We start from the raw sequence: 10,583 nt of genomic DNA, 5'->3' as shown, positions 1-10,583 counted from the left end.
AGCAGTCACTTTTTCCTTTCTTTGTTCCTTTCTTCTTTCCTTTATTTATTTTTCTTCCTGTTTTATTAGATAGGAAAGAGAGGAATTGAGAGGGGAGGGGGAGGTATAGAGGGAGAGAGAAGGATAGACACCTGCAGACCTGCTTTATCATTAGTGAAGACCCCCCCCCCCCGCTGCAGGTGGGAAGCTGGGAGCTTGAACTTGGATTCTTGTTCATGGTAATATGCATGTTTAACTGGGTGCACCACTGTCAGGCACCTCATATTTCTTTCTTTCTTTTTCTTTTACCTCTAGGGTTATTACTGGAGCTCAGTGTCTGCACTACGAATCCACTGCTCCTGGAGGCTATTTTTCCCGTTTTGTTGCCCTTGTCATTATTGTTCTTGTTGTCATTGTTGTTGTTGTTGTTGTTGGATAGAATAGAGAGAAATCAAGAGAGGAGGAAAGACAGAGAGGGGGAGAGAGAGACAGACACCTGCAGACCTGCTTCACCACCTGTGAAGTGACACCTCTGCAGGTGGGGAGCCGGGGACTCAAACCAGGATCCTTACACTGGTCCTTGCACTTTGCGCCACATGTGCTTAACCCACTGTGCTACTGCCCGACCCCCCATATTTCTTTCTTTTTAAAATATTTTGTTTATTTATTAATGAGAAAGATAGGAGGAGAGAAAGAATGAACCAAGCATCACTCTGGTACATGTGCTGCCAGGATTGAATTCAAGACCTCATGCTTGAGAGTCCATTGTTTCATCCACTGCTGTCACCTCCTGGGCCATTCATTCATTTTTTTTTTTTTTGGATGATTCATAATATTTCATTGTGTGGCTCTCCAGTCTTTGCTTCAAGCGCAACTTCATTGCTCCTGGGATGACATTTTTATTTGAAAGAGAGAGAGATCAAACAGCATAGCAACAGAGCTTCCCCACTTCCTCTGTGTCTGTGGCACTCCCATCTGGTGCTGCCAGGACTCAAACCCAGGCTGCACATGGCAAGGCACTCACCCTACCAGGTGAACTACCTTTGGTCCTTTCTAATCTTTCCTCACCAATGTGCTTTACAACCTTGTTACTCCTCACTTCTGGAGGGCGAAGTGCTCTCTTAGAGTTTCCTGACGTGGGGAAAATGAAAGAAGGTGAAAGAAACCTTAAATTATGCATGAAAGCTTGCTGCCTTGTAACTCAGGAAGCATTACAGTGGATAAAGTGTTGGACTTGCAAATGTGGGGGTCCTGGGATTGATCCCTGGCATCACATGTGTCAGAGAGATGCTCTTGTTCTCTTGTCCATTAACAAATAAATCTTTTTATTATTATTATTATTATATATATTTTTTAACCAAAGCACTGCTCAGCTCTAGATTGTGGTGATGCAGAGGATTGAACCTGGGACTTTGGAGTCTCAGGTATGTGACTCTCTTTGCATAACCATTATACTACCTACTCTCCACCTATACATTTAAAAAATTTTTTTTTATTTAAGAAAGGATTAATTAACAAAACCATAGGGTAGGAGGGGTACAACTCCACACAATTCCCACCACCCAATCTCCATATCCCACCCCCTCCCCTGATAGCTTTCCCATTCTCTATCCCTCTGGGAGCATGGACCCAGGGTCATTGAGGGTTGCAGAAGGTAGAAGGTCTGGCTTCTGTAATTGCTTCCCCGCTGAACATGGACATGACTGGTCGGTCCATACTCCCAGTCTGCCTCTCTCTTTCCCTAGTAGGGTGTGTCTCTGGGGAAGCTGAGCTCCAGGACACATTGGTGGGGTCTTCAATCCAGGGAAGCCTGGCCGGCATCCTGATGGCATCTGGAACCTGGTGATTGAAAAGAGAGTTAACATACGAAGCCAAACAAATTGTTGAGCAATCATGGACCCAAAGCTTGGAACAGTGGAGAGGAAGTGTTAGGGAGGTACTCACTGCAAACTCTAGTGTACTTCTGCTTTCAGGTATATATTTTGCAGTAGTTTATGGATACGTGTGAACATAAGCTCTCTCTCACAGAAACTGGTGTATATCTAGGTTTTGGGACTTTGTTAGAAAGTGAACCACCTGAGATGAAATTAGAGTGTACTATAAAAGGAAAGGTCTTACCCGAATAATGAAGCTGAAGGGTTATCATTCCACACCTGAAGTCTCTGGACACAGTCTGAGGTGAAGCATGTTGAGGTGGCAATCGTTGCGTTGGTTAGGTTGTGATCGGCGGATGCAATATTATTTGGTATGGATTGGGAGAGGCATACGGGAAAGTGGGCCCTATCCAAGAGTTCCAGGACTGGGGGAAGTAGGGGCTCTATAGTGGAGATGTGAGGTTCCTGCTGTCTTAGGGTTCAAAAAGACAATCGATAGTTAATGTTATCATCACATTATTTGGTAATTGGGTTAACTTTGAAAAGTCCTTTTGTTATAGTTTGCTGTACAGTATCCAGTATCTTGTATATAACTGTGCTATTGGATGCTTCTGATCTACTTGGTCTAGGCTTTTGAGAGAGTCCGCATATCAAATACACAGCCTATATATTAAAAAGACTCAGTCTGTGTTTTGAAAAACTTTGAGACATACAATTGATTTTCATATTAATTAACTAGTGATTTATATGTCTACATTTTGCTAGGAGTGTACATAAACACCATTCCCACCACCAAAAGACTGTGACCCATCTCTCCCACCCACTCCCACCCCCCACTGTCCCAGGAAGCTGCATGTCTACCCCTCACCACAGGGCTTTTACTTTGGTGCCCTACTTACAATTTGGTCAGGTCCTGCTTTTAGTTTCCCTTTCAGATCTTCTTACTCAACTTCTGTTGATGAGTGGGATCATCCCATACTCATCTTTATCTTTCTGACTTAGCTCACTTAACATAATTCCCTCTAGCTCTGTCCAAGATGGGTCAGAGAAGGTGGGTCCATTGTTCTTGATAGCTGCATAGTATTCCATTTTTATATACATTTTTTAAAAGGGAATTTGCTGCCTGACTAGTATGTGGGATCAATTTCAATTTCTCCAAAAGTACCAGAGAGACTTTTTTTTCCCCAACAAGTCCAATGTATCACCTTGCTGTGGGGAACTAAGGGCAAGCTGGGCCTCTGGGGCCTCAGGAGAAATTGTACTATCGTTACTTAGGAACGCAGACTATGTTAATAACAGTGAAGACCCAAGAAATTCTTGTCCTCTTCTTTCTTTGTTCTTCTCCTAATCAAAGAAATCATCACTGTTTTCTTTCTTTCTTTTTAGTATCCAAAAGAATGCAGTTGGGACAGATTATTGGCAAAAATGTCTTCTGAGAAACTCATCTTATCTTATCTTTCCTTTTTTTTTTTTTAAATTGGCTAAGACAGGAAGAAATTGAGGGAGGGGGCAGAGAGAGGGAGAGATAGACACCTGCAGATCTACTTCACTGCTTATGAAGTATCCCCCCTGCAAGTGGAGAGCCGGGGGCTCAAACTTGGATCCTTGAGTGGGTCCTTGTACTTAGTACTATGTACTTTAAAAAAAATATTTATTTATTTATTCCCTTTTATTGCCCTTGTTGTTTTTTTATTGTTGTGGTTATTGTTGTTGTTGATGATGTTGTCGTTGGTTAGGACAGAGAGAAATGGAGAGAGGAGGGGAAGACAGAGAGGAGGAGAGAAAGACAGACACCTGCAGACCTGCTTCACTGCCTGTGAAGTGACTCCCTGCAGGTGGAGCTTGAACCAGAATCCTTGAGCCGGTCCTTGTGCTTTACACCACATGCACTTAACCCGCCGTGCTACTGCCTGACTCCCTCATCTTTGATTTCAGTAAGCATAATCATCTCCATTTCTGTCCATTTTGTCCCAAAGGACACAAAATCTTTTTTTTTTTTTTTTTTTTTTGCAGAGTAGTATCCGTGGAATATAGAGCCCATTCTTAAAGTGCTCTCACCACTCCAACTCATTTTTTCATTCTCATAGTGAAGATGAAGTCACACCCACCCCTGTGTCATGTAAAATCACCCCCACTTCTAGCACCTTACAATCAATAGCATAGGACAAATACACCAGGCCTGCAGAACTTGGAGGCAGTTAAGTATCCCATCCATATGCTGTGAGGTTGGTTTCCCTTTGATGACCTATCTGGTGCTATGTTGACAGCTTGCCCAACCCCAGAAGAGCCCAGCGAGCTGGTGTGTGTGTGTGTGTGTGTGTGTGTGTGTGTGTGTGTGTGTGTGAGTTCCCTCATGCCCCGAAAGCAAGTGCTCAGCATACACCGGTTCCCCTGGGCACAAGCCCTCTGCGCCTGATGCCAAAGTGCAGTGATGGGAACTGGGTCGCATACAGCCACCAACTTAGATTTTGCACTGCATGCTCTGAAGTGCCCTTAATTGTCACAGCTCCCTCAGAAGGATTAGATACTACAGTGTCTGTGAAAAGCCCCATGTCAGGTGTGAGAACAATGTCCAGTGACCCTATGAGCATCAGCTCATATGACTGTTATCATTAAGCAGGATGAGCTCGCTCCTGGAGGCTCTCAGGAGTGGACTCAGGGGCTAGGCAGGACCAACAGCTTAGGACATAGTCCCAAGCCAGGATGATGGGCAGCTTCCTGTTTTCACTGATTATCCTTGTTGGTAAATGTCAACTAACATGTTTTTACTGGCTGCGTGTTGGTGCTGTCAACTTGCAAACCAACTGAATTCAAAGTTGCACCATCAATTTCCAGTATGGACTGAATATGTATCAAAGACTGATGCCCAAGGCAGTGCCCCAGATTGCTTGTTCTCGTCCCACCCTGCCAGCCTGCCAGGAAGTCCTACTCAGAGACCTACATCTCTGACTCTCTGCTGGTCAGAACAGGCAACCAGGCTCCACAGGTTTTCCAGGAAGTAGACAGGTAGGTCCAAGAGCCAATTCTGGAACTTTTTTAAAAAGAGATTTACAAGGTCTGGATCATGATGAATCTGAAAAGGTGCATGTTATCATGCACAAGGACCCTGGTTCAAGTCCCTGGTCCTTGCCTGCAGGGGGAAACTTCAAAAGCGATGAAGCAAGGCTGCAGGTGTTTCTCTGCCTCTCTGTCTACTCCTCCCCTCTCAATTTCTCTTTGTCCTATAAAATAAAATTAGGTAAGAAGTAACTGAATACATTCAGAGATCTAATTGACTTTATTAAGTATTTATTTATTTATTTATTTATTTATTGCCTCCAGGGTTATCACTGGGGCTTGGTGCCGGCATTACGAATCAGCTGCTCTTGGTGAACATTTTTCTCCATTTTATTGGCTAGAACAGAGAGATATTGAGAGAGGAAGGGTAAATAGAAAGATGGACACCTACAGACCTGCTTCGCCACTCATGAATTGTCCCCCCTGCAGGTGGGGAACCAGGGGCTAGAACCTGGGTCCTTGTGCTTCATACTATGTGCACTTAACCAGGTGTGCCACCACCTGACACCTTTATTAAAACTTTAACAGAGCCCCAGGTTTCAATCAGGGAGGTTCAAGAAAGAGCCACACAAAATGGATGTGTCTGAAAATCAGAAAGAGGGTGGGAAAGCTTGTTAGCAAAGGGGTTATTTATTTCTTTCTTTTGGGTACTGGAGATCAAAGCCAAGGTCTCCTGCATGCAACACATTTAATTTGGTACTGAGTTACCTCCTTGGCAGACAAAGGAAGATTATTTCAGGTAAAACCATCTCCCCTGGGGGGGAGGTGACTAGGGGAATGGAGGCTTAGTTTGTAGATGATCAGTGATAACTCAAGAATCTCTAGATTTATTACTTTAGAATCTCACTTTGGTGAGTGCCTAGACATGCAATTAGCTTAGATATTCAGTCTTGGTGGGCCTCCTCTCACCCCCACCCCTGTACAGACTACTTTATTTGGATTCACTTTTTCTTTCTTTTTTAATTTCTTAATTAATTGGGGAATTAATGGTTTACAGCCCACAGTAAAATACAATGTTTGTACATGCATAACATTTCCATATGCATAATATTTCCACATTTCCATACAGCTCCCACTAGGTCCTCCTCTGCCATCATGTTCCAGGACCTGAGCCCCCCCCCCCCCATCCCAGAGTCTTTTACTTTGGTGCAGTACACCAATCTTTATTTTTTAAAAAATATTTTACTTATTTAGTCGATAGGGTAGAGAGAAGTTGAGGGAGGGGAGATAGAGAGGCAGAGAGAAAAAGATGCCTGTAACAATGCTTTACCATTCATAAAGCTACCTCCCAGCAGGTGGAAACCTGGGCCTTGAACCCAGGTCCTTGTGCATGGTAACATGTGCACTCAACCAAATGTGCCACTACCCAACCCCTGTTTCTTTAATAAATAACACTGAGATCTGTGGCCTGGGAAGCCAGTTGTTAGTAACAATGACAAATAGTATGTCACTGCATGGTATGTGATATGGAAAGAAAAAAGGAACCTGAAACAGGAAAGGAGCATCTAGAGTTCTGGGGATCAGGACATGCTTCAGGATGTATTATATGATTAGGGTGGTCCTTGTATGGGTGAAATCTGAATAAAAGCTTAAAAGTACAGCGTCAGCCCAGTAAATGGCAGGAAGCAAGGGGCAGAGAATTCCAGACAGAGACTCAGGGAAAGGACATTGGTCCTTTGGGGCCAGCAAGGATGGCAGTGTGACTGGATTACTGAAAGGTGGGGGAAAGGAGTTAAAGAGAAATTCAGAGAGAACCAGATGGAACCAGATGTCATGGAGCTAAGGACCATTGTATAAACTTTGGCTTTTACTCTGAGCTGAGCTAATGGGAGTAAGGACCGAGGCCAAACAAATGTGATCTGATTTGTTTAAGTAACAAAGGAAACTCCCAGATTCTTAGGCCCAAGTGAGTAAAAAGTCAGACTTCATCATGGTTTCCTCCAGAATGCAACTTCTTCCACGCAGGGAAGGAGAAACATTCCTCCCAGCGTTGAGTCCACATAATTCAGAGGGGTCTTAGAGTCAGAATAGAGATTCCCAGGGAAGGTCTCTGGTTGGCTCTTCTTAGACCAATGACATAGGAGAGATGTCAGGAATGTTGTGATTGGCTGGTCTGGGTCACATGGCCACCCTCTACTAATTGACTTCCCGGCTAGAATTACAGGCAATGGAGTGACTCTCCTGGAAGGAAGGGTGTGATTTCCTAAAGGAAGATTTGGATTGTTTGAAGCAAAATAAGAAATTAGACAAGTACTGGATGATATTACCCATATGTATAAGACTATATATAACAATGGTGAACAGACAAAATGAGAATAGAAGACAAATCAGTAGGCAATGACAACAGAACTAAGGTTATCTGAGGAGAAGAGTATGAGAGATGAGGTGGGGGAGGTATAAGAACTTTAAATAAGGAGTCAGGTGGTAGTGCAGTGGGTTAAGCGCAGGTGGCATGAAGTGCAAGGACCGGCTTAAGGATCCCAGTTTGAGCCCCTGGCTCCCCACCTGCAGGGGAGTCGCTTCACAGGCGGTGAAGCAGGTCTGTAGGTGTCTATCTTTCTCTCCTCCTCTCTGTCTTCCCCTCCTCTCTCCATTTCTCTCTGTCCTATCCAACAACAATGACATCAATAACAACAATAATAACTACAACAAAAACAAGGGCAACAAAAGGGAATAAGTAAATAAATAAATATTAAAAAACATTTTTTAAAAAAAGAACTTTAAATAAAAACTAAGGGTATTGGGGTGGTGGCTCCCCTGATAGAACATACAGATCACCATGCACAAGGACCTGGGTTCAAGCCCCTGGTCCCCACCTGCAGGGAGAGAGTGATAACCATAGGGGCAAAAATGAACAAGAAAAACAAACACCACCCCCCCCACACACACACACACAATTCTAAAGCCCTGAGCAAAAAATTGTTTCTGTGGTTTCTTCCAGCTCATACACATATCCTGTGCCCTCCCCCCCCCTTGGCATTTCCTGAGGATCAGAAAGTCGGTTCTGGGAGATGTTTAACTGTCTGTGACTTCAGAGGCTTGGAAAGAGGAGAAAGCAGCCCTGCCTCAAGTGTGTATAGCCTTCTCCAGTCAACGATGGTGAAACGCAGTCATGAAAGGCCAATTACTGAAGTGATCTCTTAAATCAGATTCATAATGTAATGGACATTCAGCCTCAACGTCCCTGGGAGAAGCCATGTCTGGGGAGTGTGGTATAGAGTCCACAGAAGAGGAAATTGGGTTAGTGGAGTTTTCCCGTGGCACCAAGACCTCCCACCTTCTCAGGGGTGGAGGGCCCAAAAGGTGACCCTTAGGATGAGTTATTCAAAGAAGCATTGTTGTTCTTGTTTTCTGGATCACCTTTCTCATCCCTCTACTCTATGTGGGGCTGGGGTGCTGAGCCCATTTTACAGACAAAGAACAAAACTGGCACTCAGAGAACAGTAATACCACCACCACCACCACCACCAAAAACAACACTGGCAGCTCCTACTGACTGTGGGAGAATTTTAGGGAACACTTTGGCCTGAGATCAGAGAAAGATTTGTCCTCCCTGCCAGGTGCTGGCTTAACTCACCTCAGCAGGTAGTAAGGAAAAAATTCCACCCTGAAGTCACGCACACCAGTCAGAAGGCCCTTCCCATAGAGTCGCTCTGATTTTCAGCTCCAGCTAAGAGCAGATCATGATACACTTTGCCCACACTGGTTTTCCCAGGCTTTGCGGGTGAGCCTTCTATTTGTGGTTTCAGAACTCCCATGGAGCATAGCACGCCCCTGAGCCCAAGGAAAGTGGACACTGAGAGGCCCCTCTTGGCTGTCTTTGGTCTATAATTCTAGCAGGGGTGGGGGGTGGGGGTGCAGACCTCAAGGTCCAATCCCCTAAGTGAATTATTTTAAAAGATTTATTTATTTATTTTTAGAAATTCATTAATGTTTTACATTCAACAGTAAACACAATAGTTTGTATATGCATAACATTCCCCAGTTTCCCATATAACAATACAACCCCCACTAGGTCCTCTGTCATCCTTCTTGGACCTGTATCCTTCCCACCCACCCACGCCTACCCCAGAGTCTTTTACTTTGGTGTGATACGCTAAGTGAACTTTTTAACCAGAATGATAATCATTCAGTGGGTCCCCTAAGGTAAAGGCAAAAGAGGCAGGAAACCAACTCCTGCAGAGCCTCCTGGACTGTTGTCAGAGATAAAGCATGCTTCAGGACTTCCAAGGCTCTGTCCTGCCCCCATCATGACCTACTCTATCTCATGGGGCTGGAATAACTCATGCTCCAGAAACATGTGTCGGTTTACAAGCAACTCCTTTGTCAGAAGAAGAAAGGTGTGGTACACAGCAAATAGACAAGAAGCAGCACCTCCCTGGCATGTGCCTCTCCCTGACCCAGTGCCCTGGCTGCCAGGACAGAGTTTCTCTCTTCTGGCAAGCCTTCTGGGAAGGAACCTTTCTTCTCACTTGGGGGAAAGGGACACTGAAGCTCAGAGGCTTATGCTGACAAAATGCCTCCTAGGTACTTCATAATTCAATACCATTCCCTTAAGCTAATCAATCCATCCATCCATTCTTCCTTCCTTCCTTTCTATTCATTTATTGGATAGAGACAGAGAAATTGAGAGGGAAGGGGGCAAGATAAAGGGAGAGAGAGAGAGAGAGATACTTGTAACTTGCATCACTGCTTCACCACACATGAAGCCTCTTCCCCTGTAGGTGGGTACTGGGGGCTTGAACCTGGGTCCATGTACATTGTAACATGTATGCTCAGTGGAGTGTGCCACCACCCTGCCCCCATTCCCTTGAATTTTCTCAGTGGCTATGGGAAGTCACCATCAGCTGTGGTTTACAGGTGATGGAACAAGTTTAGAGAAGGAAACTGCTCACCTAAGGCCAACAGCTGCCACAAGGGCCAGCTCAGAGGTCCCATGCTAGTGAAGTCTGACTCCTGCGACAGTAGCCAGTGTCTGCTCTCACTCGGTTCTGCCTTTGGTCTCTACTGTTTTGGGGCACAGGCTAGATTGGCCCTGCTGCCCTTCTGGGCAGGCTCAAGGGTGGAGCAGTGGGGATTCTTACCCTCCCCATGTCCCTTGGCAAAGTAAGAACAAGGTCTTGCCTCAGATCCAGGAAGGCAACAGGGGAGTGGCGTGAAGCCAAGAGATTCAAATAATCTTAGGGCACACATTGTTGCTAGATTTTTTTTTTTTTTTAATCAAAGAGCTGATGCATCTTTGGGGAAATTCCTGTAATATACAAGCAAGTCACTTGCCTATCAGTCTCCTGGAAATATACAGAGATGCTGAGGGTAGTGGACTGGTGTGTTGTAATCAATTACATGGCTCAACACCTCACCAACTTATTTTAAGATACTATGGAAAAAATAATAATGAGAATATAGACTATTCTGTATATAATGAGTGAGGAGGATGAGAGAGAGTTAGAGCACTGCTCAGCTCTGGCATACGGTGGTACCAGAGGTTGAATCTGCAGCCTGTTGGGTCTCAAGCATGCAAGCTTTGCACTCTAACAGGCTGAGCTATGTTCCTGGTTCCATACACATCTATTATTTTAGGGTTCTGGAAACTACAAATCCCCAAATCTACTTCAAATCTACACATGGCCAGTTCCTTCTAGAAGCTCTAGGGAAGGATTTGTTTCCTTGTGT

Source organism: Erinaceus europaeus, chromosome 10 (genome assembly GCF_950295315.1).
Source record: "Erinaceus europaeus chromosome 10, mEriEur2.1, whole genome shotgun sequence".
Taxonomy (NCBI): domain Eukaryota; kingdom Metazoa; phylum Chordata; class Mammalia; order Eulipotyphla; family Erinaceidae; genus Erinaceus; species Erinaceus europaeus.
Note: the sequence above shows the minus strand (reverse complement) of the source record.